Raw genomic sequence first — 16,264 nt, 5'->3', positions numbered from 1 at the left:
AAGGCCAGCTCATTCTCTGTCCCTTTTTGTTTTAATTAAACGATTGCTTTGCAAACATATGGCCCTCTCCATAGAGGAATTCTGGTGCATAAAATTGTTTTAGATAGAAACAATAGAAACAATAAAATTGTTTCTATCTAATCATATGTGCATTGAAGGTAAATATACCCTCTCGCAAGGCATTTGAGAGGACGGGTGGTCCTTTACATAAAGCTCCTGGCACAGTGTCCAGTTCGTAGAAGGTCCTTAAAGTTCGTAGCCCATTTGTACTCCTACCACCAACCAGTGCTGAGAGCAGGGTGGATGGACTGGGGTGAGGCAGGTGAGGCACTCAGAGTGCTAAAGTTAAGGAGGTGCTCACTCTCAGGTTCACATACAACCTTGAGAGTGAGTGACTCCTTAAAACTCGCCTAACCCTGGTCCTGGCCCTAGTTACAGCACTGCCTGCCCCTCATGGTTATTGAAGCGGACAAGCGTGAATTTGATCCCAGCTTTACCAAATAGTCATCCCTTGAACTTGATCGAGTTGCTTGAGCTTCACCTCCTATTTATAACATTGGACTCATACCCCTTAATGTAAAGGGTGATTGAGGAGATTAAAGGTCCATATCTGCAGAGCACTTCATTCAGGAAATGCTGCTTTTCTCTGTCAGGAGCTAATATAAGAAAAAGAGACCATTTCAGCTTCCCAGGTTCCGGTGTTTTCTCTGCTTCGTTTAATAAAATGAACTCAGCAGGAGGATGAGACTAACCCAGAAACATTTTTCACAGTTTCTCTTCCTAAAATCGATTTTGCTTTTCCCCGGCACTGCGAATGACGTGAAGTCTAGAGGAGAGACTAAAGGAAATGGAAAGAGTAAAATAGATCGTGGACTTGGGGCCTCGTTGCTGGATCACAAGACAGTGCCCTTCGAGAAATCTTTAAAACAACATAGAAAGCCGGGAGCATTATCTTTCTTTAATTCCTCCTCCTCCATTCTTGCTTTGAAAATCCTTGACCATGAAATTGACTAGATGCTTTATTTGGTCCTTTGATGATCAATGGTACGTGTTCATTTGATCCTTTCCTGCCAATGATCCATCATTAAAAGATAATGGAAAAAAAGAGAACACTCAACGATGTGGTAGTTGATTAAGTGCATGGATATGTGGCCAGATTTTTTTAAGTATCTCAGAATAAAACATAAAGTTGGCTTCACACCCCTCCCCAGCCCCACCCCACACCTAGTGGCTTTTCTGACTGTACAACTTCCCGACTTAGAGCTCTGACTGAGCCTTTGTCTTCAGCCCAGAGACACAGCCCTGTCTCATGCCTCTTGTGGTCTCCTTTTGTGAGGGCTCCTCTCCTTCCACCTGTGACCTGGAAAGGGATGCTGGCCCCTCAGGTCACTCCATCATGGCTGCCCCTGAAGTTATAGATCAACCAATCACTTCCTACAGATTTTCGAGGACTGCTACACATTTACATATTCTACCTATCTGGTTAGGAATATACAAGACAATATAACAATCATTAGCTGTTTATTGAGAACTTAGTACCCATCACATGGTTAGGAGGGCTTTGTATATAGTGAATACTGCTATTGTTCCTATTTTACAGATGGAGAAACTGAGGCTTCGTGAGGTTAAATAACTTGATGAAGGTCGAACAGCTAATAAGAGGTAGAACCAGGATCAGAACCAATTAGTCTGTCTCCAGAGTCTGCACTCTTGGCCCCAAATCTGTGCTGTCTCCCTATGGCCGCCCTAGATACACCCATTAATTCACATCAGGCCATCTGTCCCGATTTGCAGTTCAGAAAATAAAATTGCCATAGCCATGAAGTTTTCAAAATTCTTTTCAAGTTTTTGTAATTAGTATTCCTGATCTATGGTTCTGACTCTCTTTTTTTCATGGAAATCAAAAGTCATGTGACCTCTAGTTCAATTCTTCCCTTTCCAGTGGAATGCTTCCTCTTCACAATATGAATAATAAAGCAATTTAGTGTCTTGGTGTCTCTTTCGCTCAAGTGGAGCATTTGCACAGCAGGATTTATTGACAAGGCTGTTTTAATGTAGTTGAGGCCAGTCAAAGACCCCAAAGCCGGCATGGCTCTGTGAAGACTTGAGCACGGCAAGACCTGGCTCTGGACCCTTTGCCAACCATGAGATCTCAGGGAAGCCATCATCTCTCTAGTCACGAGACTCCTTTCTGACAAATGAGTGTGTGGATAACTCTAAATGAGAACAACTATATGGTCACTTAGCACAGTGCCTGGCACTTATAAAAACTCATTAGCTATTCACTAATCCCAAGATTGTTACTGTTATTATTTCTCTCTTACTATTATTCCATCATGGATTGGAGAAGACTCAGGGATGGAAGGAGGTTATCTGTCAACATTTAAAAGCTCATCCATCAAGTGTTGAGACTTTTTATCACACCACATTATGTGTGAGATGAAAGTCATATCCAATTGTTCCATACTTGACATCTTGGAAACCTCTGTCTTGGGTGTTAAGGTCCAACTTTTCCCTTAAAGCATTTTTACCTCACTCTCCCCACCACGGTGACCTTTAAAGAAATAGTTATAATCAAGGGAACAAGATTTGAAAGCAAGCCCCTCTTAAATGACTTGTTTCATATTACTCACTAAAATCAATTATAAAGACAATTGCATAAAATATCTTATATTGATAAAGCAGTCAGAAAAGAATTTTTTTTTAACAAGTGCTTGAAACTTTCCAGTTGCTGCACCAGGATCCTCTGTTGTTTTTATGCTGTGTGGTACTAATGTACTTTGAATGCTCTTCATTTGAGCTCTGAATTCTCTAGATGGATGGAATACGACATCCTTCTTTGTCTCCAGAAATCCCCCTCCCTCTCCTTCAGTAATTAGTCTCTTGGCTCAGTGCCGCGGGAACAGTGGGGCACTCTCTTCCCGGCAGGGATCACGAGTGAGGGAAAGATCAGCAACATTTTTCAACATTGGTAGAAACAGGAGTTATATGAGCTCCCTGTGCATGTGTTTTTAAGAACATATATTTGTATTATTCCCTAAGGAGTTTCAAGACATGCTGAATTTCGTTCAGTGTTTAATACTCCATAAATAAAGCCTCAGTAGCAATTCTCAGCTCTCGCAAATCATGGAGGTATTCCAGAGAACGTTTAAAATATAAAAGTAAATTTCAAATGGAAGAAAAGAGCCCCATTTTCCCAAGTAGTCAACATATCTCAAACCACTGACGTTTTCAGAATGGAGAGGGTGGCAGATGGGGAATCAGATGGGAACTCTTTGGTGGGACAGAGACCCCTTGTTACCACCCAAGGGGAGTTGTCTGCCCACTGTAAAACATGCTAATAGTCAAGAGGCAAGGAGGTGGGAGAGAAAGGACTTTATTAGAGCTTGCTAGCAAGGGGGAAGATGGCCGACTAATGTCCAAAAGAACCATCTTACAGAACAAAGACTATAGGCCTGTTATATAGGGGCTGGTCTCCGGGTGGGGGATGCAGCTGGTCTCCGGGTGGCAGCATCCATCTGATCTCCCGGTGGGGCAGACATCTGGTCTTAGTTCCTGATAGCCTCTTGTTTTACTTGATATGCATCAGAGACTGGAGCAACGCCCTCTACCCTGATCTTTCAGTTGTCATTGATGATGGCTGTCAGCATAGACTCTGTGCCCCGGGGGTCATCACATTCCCAAGGAACTCAAAAGAACAAAGTTATCAACTTATAGCAGCAGGGAGGGGCTATAAAATGTACAGAGCATGTCTGGGTTAGTTAATCAGAGGTCATTCAAAGTTACAATGTGGCTTCTTTTCTACAATATGGCTTCCCTTATGTCAACCTTGTGTTGAGCCGGTATCACCCTCACAGAATGAAGCAAAGGCCACCCTCACCCTTACTAAGTGCTTTCATTCTCACAAGACAAAGTGAGGTAGGTGCAGTGATTACCCCCATTTTATAGTTGAGGAAACACTTAGAGGTTAAGCAAATTGTTTGAGGAGACTCAGCTGGTAAGTGGTAGAACTCGGATTTGAAACCAGTAGAATGATTCCAAAACGTGCCCTCTAAGCCACTATCCTATCCTGCATGCCTTTCCAGAAAAAGCATCGTATTTCTGAATGAACCTCCAACCCCCGCCTATAGCCGATACTCCTTATACTTTTCAGAAGGAGCCACCAACACCTCCCCACCAAGCCCGAATTCCTTATCTTTCTTAGAATGAATCACCAAAACCAACACCCCCAGTTCATATTCTTTATACTTCCTGGAATGAAACACCAGCACCCACCCTGGACCCATATTCCTTATCATTCTTGGAATGAACCACCGAATTCCACCCCCAGCCATGCTCTCTCTGTTTCCTGGCCATGCATAGCCTTGGTGGCAGCCATTAGGTTTTCCCCACTGTTACCACCTCTGGTGTTCTTTGGGGTGCACTGCTCAGCTGTTTTCTGCACAATGGCCACCTCCTCCTTCCTCGTCCATTGGTCCTGTCTCTCACCACAGTGAGGAGGGCCAATAGGAGTTTGTCCTTTGAATGACTGTCTGACATAGCAGGTGAGACAGGTTCCCACGAGGGAGTCATATAGACGACCTTGCTGAATCATACTCAACGACACACCCCTAATCCTGATCCACTGTTCTAGATGGGTCCCCCAGGGCTCTTGCCTTGCTTGCATCTCTGGGTGAGTTCCCTGACACACAGTAAAACCCTATGCAAGGCATGGATCACTCTTTGGTAAAAACCCTTCATCTTGCTCCCAGGAGACATACACCTCCTCTTGGCCAGACCCAGTATTGCAAGAGTTATCCAAGGGCACATGCAGATATCTCTCCTGCCCAGTGTGTTGGTCCTTCTAGAGAGAGCAAGTGGAGAAAGGTGGGCTGCTCTCCTGACGCTTCCTTCTCTCTGGCTTGACTCTGACCCAACCTAAGACACAGTATTCAACATGATTTATTAAGTGCTTATGATGTTCCGAGCACTGTACTAAGTATCTTAAATTTGATCTCCCTTAAACCTCACAACTCTAGAGGTGGATAATGGTATTACCCCCATTTTACAGACGACGCTAAAAAAATGGTCACTTGTTCAGGAACACACAGCCAATCCGTGGTGAATTGCAATTCAAACTGAGGCCAAGGCTTAATCCTTTTATTAGATTGCCTCCCAGATCAGAATTATTGCCTCATAAGAATATTCTTCTATTGAAGGGGGTGAGTGAGCATTAAGCAGATTAGCTTCATACAAAACAACATCGACACACCCAAAATGACAGAATGTTGGAAGTAAAAGTTTCTGAGCTCCAACTATTTCAGTAGCTCTTTTTTTCATAAATAAGGAACCTGAGGCCCAGAGAGAGGAAATAACTCTGCCAAGATCACACATTTTACCTCTGGGAAACGAACAGTAACAGCCTACATAGAATTAACTTTTACATCAGATTTTGCAACATACGTTCCACGGAAGAGTAAGGTCTGGGAGATGTTAAAATGTAGACCAGGGAAGGGGAGAGAGGGGTTTAGGGTCAAGTACTATATTTTCTGGTGTGCAAAATTCACCAGTTATATGAGACATATCCCAATTTCGTAAACTTTGTGCAAAATAGTACTTTTCATCATACTTTTTATGAAGTGATTTCATAGAGGGAAAAAACTTATACATGTAAATGCAGAGTGTTGTATAGTGGAAACCTAGCTGGAAATCATGAAGTCTGGATATGTGGTAATAGCTTAAAAACCCCCAAGAGATATGAAAACCACACAGCTGAAAGAAATATCTTAGCCTTAGTGAATGCTGGCACATAGTAGCAGTAATATATTTACGTTCACAACATTAGGGGGGAAAACCCAAATTCTACACCTAAGCAGCTATGTGGACTTTAACTTGCTATTTTTGATAAGAAAACTTTTAATCTAATGTAAAAAAAAAAGTATCTTGACTGTGATGTTTTGCCTGTTTTGCCACTAAGAGAGTAATCATTTATTATGTGCCTTGGGTTTTCATTCATTCGTCCGTACCTGGGCATTTCGTGCAACGTAGTATTTGGATTCTTATTCTTTTGTCACAAGATGGGAAGAGGAAATGCAGGAAATGCATCATATAAGCTTGAAATAAAGTAAGTTTAAGAAATGCTTAAATGATTAAACAAAATTCAACAGGTTTCTCTCCTGCAGGACTTCTTGTTGATAGAGTATACTGCATTTTCCTTATTACTTATATGCTTTATATATACTTATATACTGCACTTATTTGACTATGAAAACTCTTTTCTTTGTAGCTCACTTAATAAAATTTCCCGAGGCAGTAGCATTCCATGGAACACAGTTTGGGAAACTAACTTCTTTACAACATATAACTGTCTCTGCCATCAGATTGTCAAATCCTAGCGATGCAGTAGTTCAAATTTGGGGGAAGAACAGGACAGTGCTTCACCATTTAGAACCCACAATAGAAACAGAGAGTGTCTGGGAAAAAGAATGCCACCTCCTACCAATGAAGCAATCTCTGAGATATCACCACTCATTATTTATGCCAGCCACAGCACCCTCAGGCTTCTCTTTCTCTCTGCTCTGCCCACAAACCTGCATTCTTGTTTGCCTCCATGAATTCACAGAAATCCAAAGGGAAAAAACAAAACGGGTCTTTCTTCACCAGGAGTGCTGAGATAGCACACAAGAGAATGAATATTAGGACTCAAGCATGCTGGAACACTACACAGAGGGACAATGTGGTGGGATTCCAAGGACTTGGGGAATATTCTCCCACACAAATCTCATTGGCTAAAACTGGTCACATGATCCCACCTAACTGCGAGGAGGCTGGGAAATGTAGTTTTCTAGAGTGTCCAGGAAGGAGAGGAGAACCAGATATGTGCAGCACCAGTGTCTCTACCTCAAGCCTCTAAGTTCTTGATAACTTCAGTGGCCAAGAGAAGAAAAGGAAATTAATGTCATAGAATACTTCAGGTATCACATTTTGCAGTTTCATTACTCTATCTCATTTGCACTTATAGTAAACCTGCAGTATATCTTAGTTCCTGTTTTCAGTTGGGGAAACTGAAGCTCAGAATGGTTAAGTAACTTGCCCAAGGTCCTTCAGCTAATAAATGACAAAGCCAGAATCAAACCCATATCTGCCTGACTCCAAAAACTGTATTTACCTTACAGGGCTATTGTGAGGACTGATTAAATCAGAAATCCACTCATTCCTTCAAATATCTATTAAACACTTACATGTACCATTCACTGTTCAGGATGTGGGGGATTCTGCAGACAGTGCCCTCATAGAACATTAATTTGTATTGGGATAAAATAATAAACAGAAAATAACCAAATAATTTCAGTTAATTAAAATTATAGGAAGAAAAATAAAACAAGCTAAAGAGATGGACTGAGGAGGGACAAGGAGGGCAGCTATTCTAGATAGGGGAGTTGAAAGCCTGAAGAAGTAATTTATGGATAGGAACCTGGGGAAGTGAGGAAGCAGACTCAAGCAGAGCAGGAGGAAGGGGGAACAGCACATGCAAAGGCCCTGAGGTGGGAAAGGACTGGACACATTTGAAAAAATAGCAATAAGGCAGATATGGCTGGAGTAGGGGAGTGAGGGAGTGCTATGGTCTGAGTGTTTTTGTCCCCCAAAAATTCATATGTTGGAACCTAACTCCCAAGGTGATGGAAGGTGGGTCCTTTGGGAGGTGATTTGGTCATGAGGATGGAGCCCACGTGAATGAGATTAGTGCCCTTTTAAAGAGGCCTTAAAAAGCTCCCTTGCACCTTCCACCATATGATGACACATCAAAAAGTGTCTGTGAACGAGGAAATGTGCTCTCCTCAGACACCAAGTCTGCCAGCACCATGATCTTGGACTTTCCAGCCTCCAGAACTGTGAGAAATGAATTTCTGTTGTTTATAAGCCACCCATTCTATGGTATTTTTGTTATAGCAGTGCAAAAGGACTAAGACGGGAAGGAAGAGTAGATGAGATCAGAGAAGCGAGCGGGTGGTTCACAGTGTGGGGTGGGAGGCACAGTAGGAACCTAAGAATTTTCTATGATGGAAGGAAGCCATTGGAGTTCTCTGAGCAATGGATTGAGGTGGTCTGATTTTCTTGTTTTCAAAGGTCCTCTGGTTCCTTTATGCAGAATAGACTGTTCTGAGGAAAGCAGAATAAGAGTAGAAGTAGGGAGAATAATTAGGGGGCTACTGAAGTCATTCAGACAAAAGATGATGGTAGCCAGGATTACAGCGGTTAAAAAGAGGAGGCGAAAAGTGGTCAAATTCAGAATATATTTTGGATGTTGAGCCAACCAGACTTTTTGGTAGGTTGGATGGATGTCAAGATTGAGGGGAAGAAGAAAATCAAGAAAAACTCCCAGATTTTTGGCCTGAAAAACCAAATGGATAGTGGTTGTAGCAGGTAGACTAACAGCCCCCAAACATGTCCACATTCTAATCCCTGGAACCTGTAAATGTGTTATTTTACCTGACAAAAGGGACTTTGTAGATGCGATTCCATTAAGGATCTTGAGATGGGAGGTTTTCCTGGATTAACCAGGTGGGCCCATTGTAATCACAAGGGTCCTTATAAGAGGGAGGCAGGAGGGTCAGATTCAGAGGGAGATTTGAAGATGCTGCTGGCTTTGAAGATGCAGGAAGGAGCCGTGAGCCAAGGAAAGCAGGCAGAACCCAAAGAAACAGATTCTCCCCTAGAGGAATTCTCCCAGGAGGAACACGGCCCTGCTGACACCCTGATTTTAACCCAGTGAAAGTCGTTTTGGACTTCTGACCTTCAGAACTGTAAGATAATAAATCTGTGTCATTTTAAGCCACTAAGTTTGTGGTAATTGGTTGCAACAGCAAGAGGAAACTAATACAGTGGTATGTGGAATGCTTCTTTGAAAACTAAAACACTAAACAGTGACCACTACAGAGAACTGGGAATTACAGTCAAGAGGACAGAGGGAGACAAGATGGGTTTATTGCTCAACCCTAAAATGGAAGAGTGCTTAATTGTCTGGCATCTTAGAGTTTCGAAGCCAAGCAGGATGTGTCAATTTATGGCAGGTCCTGCATCAGATGATGGAGGTGTAAGGATGAGTAAGAAGAGGGCCAGGTCTCGTGGACCAACTCTGCAGGCTGGGCAACAATTTCATGGCAGCTTAATGGACCCGCCTCTCTGGTAACCTCTAAAAGGGACCCTGAGTGGAGAGAAAAATGCCTTATGATCCTTTATGGTCCCACAGAACAGTTCTTCGGGCGGGTCTTTTTTCTCCTACTTCTGCCCTAACAAATGTAGTTTATTCCACTTGGTTCTAACTTTCAACTGAAACCAGCAAAATGATCCACAGAGTGTGTGGCATCTCTGAAAAAAATAATAAAAGTTTGATTTCAAGAGTGAAATTTCTTTTTAGTTGTATGAGATATCTCTTCATCTAATCTGATATATTTCTAATGATAATTGAGATTTTAATGGAGTGCAATTAAGAAATGTCATCACTGCTTGTTACAGATAATGAAATACAGTCATGCTCCGAATAATAACATTTCAGTCAACAACAGACTGTATATACGACAGTGGTCCCATAAGATTAGTACCATACAGCCTAGGTGTGTAGTAGGCTGTGCCATCCAGGTTTGTGTAAGTACGCTCTATGATATTCACACAACGATGAAACAACCTAACAACACATTTCTCAGAACACACCCCATCGTTAAGTGACACATGACTGTAAATTGGCAATGCAGGTAACACTACAGAATTACAACTCTTTGAAAAATCAGAGGGGAAAAGCCTTTTTGGGGCACCAGGACTTTTTTTAACCCCTTCCAGTCAGAAAGAACTTTGTACCCACTACTTCCTCCACTGACCATTCAATGATGTTTACGAGAAAATCCTACCCTTACCCCAAACCTCAGAGAGAGACAGAGAGACAGAGAAAGAAGCAGAGACAGAGAGAGGATGAAGGTCAGAATGGGAAGTGAGCTCTTTTTGCCACATCTACTGCGAGAATGAAGACCATTCTCAGCAATCAGACTGTCGACATTCCGGAAAATGTCGACATCACCCTCAAGGAACGCACAGTTATTGTGAAGGGCCCCAGAGGAACCCTGCAGAGGGACTTCAATCACATCAATGTAGAACTCAGTCTCCTTGGAAAGAAAAAGAAGAGGCTCCGAGTTGACAAATGGTGGGGAAATAGAAAGGAACTGGCTACTGTTCGCACAATCCGTAGTCATGTGCAGAACATGATCAAGGGCGTTACACTGGGCTTCCGTTACAAGATGAGGTCTGTGTATGCTCACTTCCCCATCGACGTCGTTATTCAGGAGAATGGTTCTCTTGTTGAAATCCGAAATTTCTTGGGTGAAAAATACATCCACAGGGTTCGGATGAGGCCGGGCGTTGCTTGTTCAGTATCTCAAGCCCAGAAAGATGAGTTAGTTCTTGAAGGAAACGACATTGAACTTGTATCGAATTCAGCTGCTTTGATTCAGCAAGCCACAACAGTTAAAAACAAGGATATCAGAAAATTTTTGGATGGTATCTATGTTTCTAAAAAAGGAACAGTTCAGCAGCCTGATGAATAAGATCTAAGTTGTCCAGCTACAGAAACAGCAAGATGCCGGATGATTCCTCAGACTTATTTGTGATATTTTAAGGACGCAATAAAAGCTATGTACTGATTTGGGAAAAAAAAAAAAGAACGGGAAGTGAGAAATGTGGAGAGAGGTTCAGACTTCCTGGTTTGCATCCACAGCCATTACGGGAGACAGAGTGCTCAATAATATCAGTACTGCCTGTAAACTTAAGCTGACCGGAGTTTGAAGCCCATCACTGGCGTGAACCACCTGTGTGACCATGGACGAGATGTCTAACCCCTCTGGGCTTTAGTTTTTCCCCATCAAATTGGAGTAATAACTCCCGTTTGCAGGGCTGTTGAGAATTCTGATGCGATGATAAATCTGAAGTGCCCGGCACTGTCTAAAACATCATAGATGCCTAAGAAACATTCATTTCATTCTCCAGAGCATCCTGCCTTCCTCTCTTATTGACACTCCCTGATTTTTCTCTTCCAAGGATCGGTGACATATGGCTGGGTGAGGGCAGAGCAGGTAGGAAGACAGTGGGAGGCATGATAAGCTGTAGGGAGATCAAAGCCCTGATGACTTTCCTGACAAATTCCCTGGGCTGATTGGGAAAGACCTGAGGGGTACAGTGGGAGCTTCCAAACCCATGGACATTCCTGGTTATCTTAATATACTGAGACTTAAGCTTAAAGAACCACTGTACTTCTGTAGCCATATTTCCTTCTCACTAAAACCCTCTGGAGCAATGTGTATCCCATTTTAGAGATGAAGAAACTGAGGCTCAGAGTGGCTTCATGACTTGCCTAGGGCTACTAAGTTCAGTAATAGAGCCTGAATCTTCTCAAATCACCACGCAGGCAGCTCTTTCTACCACATTGCATGTGCCTCTCACCTTCATGTAAGAGCCAACACTGAAGAGAAGGAGCCAAGCCCTGAGACCAGGAGAAAGACCTGTCTGACAGGCGAGTTGGATTACTAGAATTACATGAAGGGAGAGACAAGCTGAACATTAAGCCAACAGTGATGCCTCTACTAGGTGAGGATTCAAAAGAGGCTGCTAAGCCAGAGGTTTAAAGAGAGTTAACAACTACCTAAGGGAACGTGTGCAAAGACTTGAGTTAGAACCATAGTCTTCTGAAGGAAGATGCTAAGTCATTGAAGGTTTAGGAGTTGGGAAGATGTGCAATTCCAACAATAAGAAGCATTGCTCTGGACAAGTAGGATGGTCACTTATTTCACTACCAAGTCTATTTGATGCTGGTGTCAGGCACTAGAAAAGCCACCGATAATTGAAGTGGGTCTGAACCCACCCAGAGTGAGGAGCACAGGTTGCCTCATGTCTCCCTGCCTGGGCACCCTCTGGCAGATCCACTCAGCCTCCTGCCACCGCCTGGGAGGGTGATTCTAAGAGCACGAAGGGCAGCACCCTTCCTCTGATGAGCAGTAACTGTTGTTGCTTACTCCCTCTGACTACAGAGACTGAGTTTCTCAGAGTGTGGACCACTTGGGGCCAATTCTTGAGCCCCACCTCTGACCCTGTGAATCAGAAGTTATTGGAGATGGGTCCCAGGTCTTCCATTTTAATATGCTCCCCTAGTGACTCTAATGCTCACTGCAAGTTGGGAACCCCTACTCTAAGCTGCTGTCTTGTGTCTCTCTCGCTTGCCTACTGGATCCTGATTCAATAGATGTTTATTGAATTCCATCAATTTGCCAGGCTTTGTTTTAGGCACTTGAGCTACTCCTGTAAATAAAACTGACAAAAAAAACATCCCTAGAGCTTACATTCTACTGTGTGGTGGTGGATGAGTGGGGGAAGGAAATAATAAGCAATAAACATAATGAATAAGTACATTGTTTTTCACTTTATATTAGAAGGTGATGGATGCTAAGAAAAAATGGAGGAAGATGAAGTGGGAACATGAGTGAGGGGATGAGAGAAAAGGGGCAAGTTGGCTCAGATGTGTCCCTGGATCCTTTCCCCATTCCTGGAAGGAAGCTTCAGACCTCTGCCACCTGTACCCACCAAGACTGCTCAGATCCTGGATTCCAAGTTCTAGCTGCTTCCTCCCCTGAGAGTGCTTTCCTGCCCCCTTGTGGTTCCTACAGGCTCCACCCACAGAGGACAGTGGGGTAACCCTTCCATTGCTGGCTGGAATTTGTCACCACCTCTCCAAGCTAAATCTGGGAAAGTACCTGTCTACACCTGTCTGTAGGACTGAGCACTTACCAGTTCTCTGAAACATTGGAAGGACTGGAGATTTGTTTGAGCAGCATTCAGTGGTGTGCTGGAGCCAGTGTGCACCAGCTCCTGAGAGCCCGTTGTTCTGCATCTCTTTCCAGCTGTGCTTCAGTGGCATTACCTTGTAGCTTAAAATCAGGTGCAGTGGGAGTAGTTGCATCAAGAAATCAGCAAGTGTTACAAATCAGGGCTCCCCCCTCCCCCCTACACAAAACAAATGTGTTGTTACACATTTACTATCACACCAATGGTAACACTTGCGTGCCAGATATAGCCACCCAGAAACTTAATTCCAAAGCCCCACCCTTTCCTCTATACCAGGTCATCTGGGTGTGGTCCCTCTCTTTTCCTGGGTAAGTAAAGACCAAAGCATTTGAGATTCTGGACCAAAAAGATACACAGAAAGGCTTGGAATAAAACAGACAGTATTGACATGAGGTGATACAAAGGGTACAAAATTCCTGCTCTCAATTTATTATCTTATATCTGTTTTGTTGTTGTTGTTGTTTTTTCCTAATAGTCATTATACCCTCAGAAATTGATGAGCTTCCGGAGCATTATAAATTCCAAACATTTAGCAGAGCCAGCACTAAAACAGCTCATTAAAGAGTGTGGGCTGGAAGGAAGGATTGTCAGTGTGCTTTATATACAGTAATCAATTACAGCCAATTTCTCAGCAGTGGTTTCCATCACTCTTCTTTAAGATGCAATAATGGAAATGAGGTCATCAGGCTTAAGGACATTACTCAGTGCATCTCCAGTTTTTCCACACAAATTCTCCAAGGCAGGAGAAAGGGAATGACATCCCCAGGCATCTAAGGCTATAGCCTGAAGAGTTTTAAACAAGCTCAAAGTGGCATGGAAAGCTTTAGCTAGTGGCATGCTACTGAGTGTTTTAACAATCGGATCTTGGGGGTGTGGGAAGCTCTGATTTGTAGCCTTTGCCAATTTCCATGGCATAAAGATTTCCATCATGGCCAAAATCAAGCTACCAATGTGCTGTCCATTGACTGGCAAAATTCCTGAAAATTTAACCATCGATTCTCATGAGCTAGTACAAGCTCGGTCCAACACAACACTGACTTTGGTTTACAAATTAATATGAATTTGCATTCAGCTCAATGATACATCCATGCTTTATTAAAAAATAATAATAATGATTTTCTTTCTGCCTTCAAATCTTCTAGCATCATCTAATATAGTGTTTCCCCAAAGAAACCTCTAGTCTCATGTGTGATGATGTGGGGTAGGCATGAACATGGTATAGCCCCACATTGAATCACCTGGTGGGAAAGGTATTTCCTTTGCATTTCTCTCTCTCTCTTTTTTTTTTTTGTGAGGAAGATCAGCCCTGAGCTAACATCCATGCCAATCCTTCTCTTTTTTTGCTGAGGAAGACCGGCTCTGAGCTAACATCTATTGCCAATCCTCCTCCTTTTTTTTTTTTTTCCCCCAAATCCCCAGTAGATAGTTGTATGTCATAGTTGCACATCCTTCTAGTTGCTGTATATGGGACGCGGCCTCAGCATGGCCGGAGAAGCGGTGCGTCGGTGCGCGCCCGGGATCTGAACCTAGGCCGTCAGCAGCGGAGCGCGCTAACTTAACCGCTAAGCCACAGGGCCGGCCCTGCATTTCTCTCTTGATCCTCCTGATTATGTCAAGAGTAAAGTCTCTGTGGGGTGCTAACATGCTTTAACGCCTCTAGAATTCTTGTTTCTCCCCCTTTTTAACAAAGAGGGAGCAGGCCTCAGGGTTGAGTCTTCAGGCAGGCAATGGTATCAAGCTAGAATGTAATAAAATTGTTTCATTTTATTTTGCTTATTATGTTTAACTTTTCAGGGCAAAAATACTGATTTGTTTCCATTTACGAAAGTAGCACAGAGTTTTCTTTTAAACATGTTACTAAATATGCTACTTGTACTTAGGAGGTACCTGGATGAAGCAAAAGTCACTTGCAGTTGGGAATCTTCAGAAGATGAGACCCAGCCTCTGGTGGGGTCTGCTTGTTGGGCCCTCTGGGGGCAGAAAGGCCTGGAGGCAGCTTGGTTGCATTAACAGTTACTCTCTACCTTTGGGATCTCCTGCTCCCATTAGTCTAGATCAAACAGGTTTAGATTGAAACAGTGATATGCCGCCATATGCTGATTTGTAGCAGTTGCCAATTTCCATGGTGCAAATATTCCCACTATGGCTAATTTCAAGCAACCAACATGACATCACTGAATTCAGAAATGGGAAGAGAAACACACAGTCAGCTTTCACGAACCAGTAGGAGCTCCAGCACACCCTTGGATTCAACCACCACTTAAAGTAGCTTTTGGATTATGTGGAAGGCACCATGCAAGGCACTCTCATATGCCATCTCGTGCAAGCCCCCAAAGCTACAGTTGCTGATAATGACTATCACCACTTTGCAGATAAGTAACTTTAGAGCAGAGAGGTTACAGGACATGCCCAAGGTCATACAGCTGATAAGTGATAGAGTTGGGGTTTGAACCCAGGTCTGAGTCCACACGGGCACTCTACTCCCCCACTGGAGCAGCCATCACTCCACTCAGTGTGCCATCCTCATGCATCCCTTCAGATGCATCACGCCCCCGGCATACGGAGTACAGCTCCCTTTCTTCTACTGCCTGAGGCCTGAAACACTCTGTGGCACTTAAAGCCCTGCCCATCTTGCCCATCCAGCCTTATCTCTCTGAAACACACATTCTGCCCCAAGCCCCATGTAGCACTCAATGAAAAAAATGAAACAAAAACATTTTATCCACCAGGTCTTCATAAGGTCCTTATTCTGCTCCCAGAAAGCCCCAATCATCTCCCTGCTGTTGAAGGTCACTTTCACCCTGGCCATGACACTGAATGTCCTGCTCCAACAGGGTAAAGAGGAGGAGAGGACCTGTTATTTATTGAGTTCCTGCTATACGCCTGCTCTGTGCTCGTGGCTTCACCCCCTTATCTCATTTCATCCTCACAGCCATTCCATGAGGTAGGCATTGTTATGCCACTTTACAGAGGAGAAAACTGAGGCTCTGAGAGGTTGAGTGACCTGTTGAAGGTCACCCAGCTTATAAGTGACAAGGCGGGGCTTAAAGCTCCGGTGCCCACTATGTCTCCACTGCACTTGCTCTGTCCCAGAGCCCAGCACAAACCCGCCACACTGAATTCAGGCTTAATCTTCTGTGTCAAGGTATAGAGCAGAAGGGCAGTAACGGAGGTCACTTGACCTCATGAAGGCTGACCTTCCAGGGCAATGGCTCCAGGACTCCCAGTGACAAAGCTATTCCCAGGATTTCTTGAGCTGGATCACTCTGGAAGGTATATTTGTACTGGAGTACTAGAAGGACTCCTCAGATTTCCATCATGAGGAGGAGTAGTGTGGCCCCTGGGGATTGTAACTAAACCTTACACTCCACACGCAGAGTTAGGGACCATCTTCTTGGGATGT

General features: G+C 43.6%; 1 protein-coding gene and 1 pseudogene across 1 annotated transcript in view; both read left to right on the top strand.

Moving 5' to 3' along the window:
- The window catches only part of VAT1L (vesicle amine transport 1 like), a 147,735-nt gene that overhangs the window by 106,640 nt on the left and 24,831 nt on the right, over positions 1-16,264 (top strand). The window lies entirely within an intron of this gene.
- LOC101401691 (large ribosomal subunit protein uL6 pseudogene) lies at positions 9,978-10,670 on the top strand (annotated as a pseudogene).

Source organism: Ceratotherium simum, chromosome 30 (genome assembly GCF_057802395.1).
Source record: "Ceratotherium simum simum isolate JZ-2026a chromosome 30, ASM5780239v1, whole genome shotgun sequence".
NCBI classification, from domain to species: Eukaryota; Metazoa; Chordata; class Mammalia; order Perissodactyla; family Rhinocerotidae; genus Ceratotherium; species Ceratotherium simum.
Note: the sequence above shows the minus strand (reverse complement) of the source record. Positions and strands in the feature narration are given on the sequence as shown.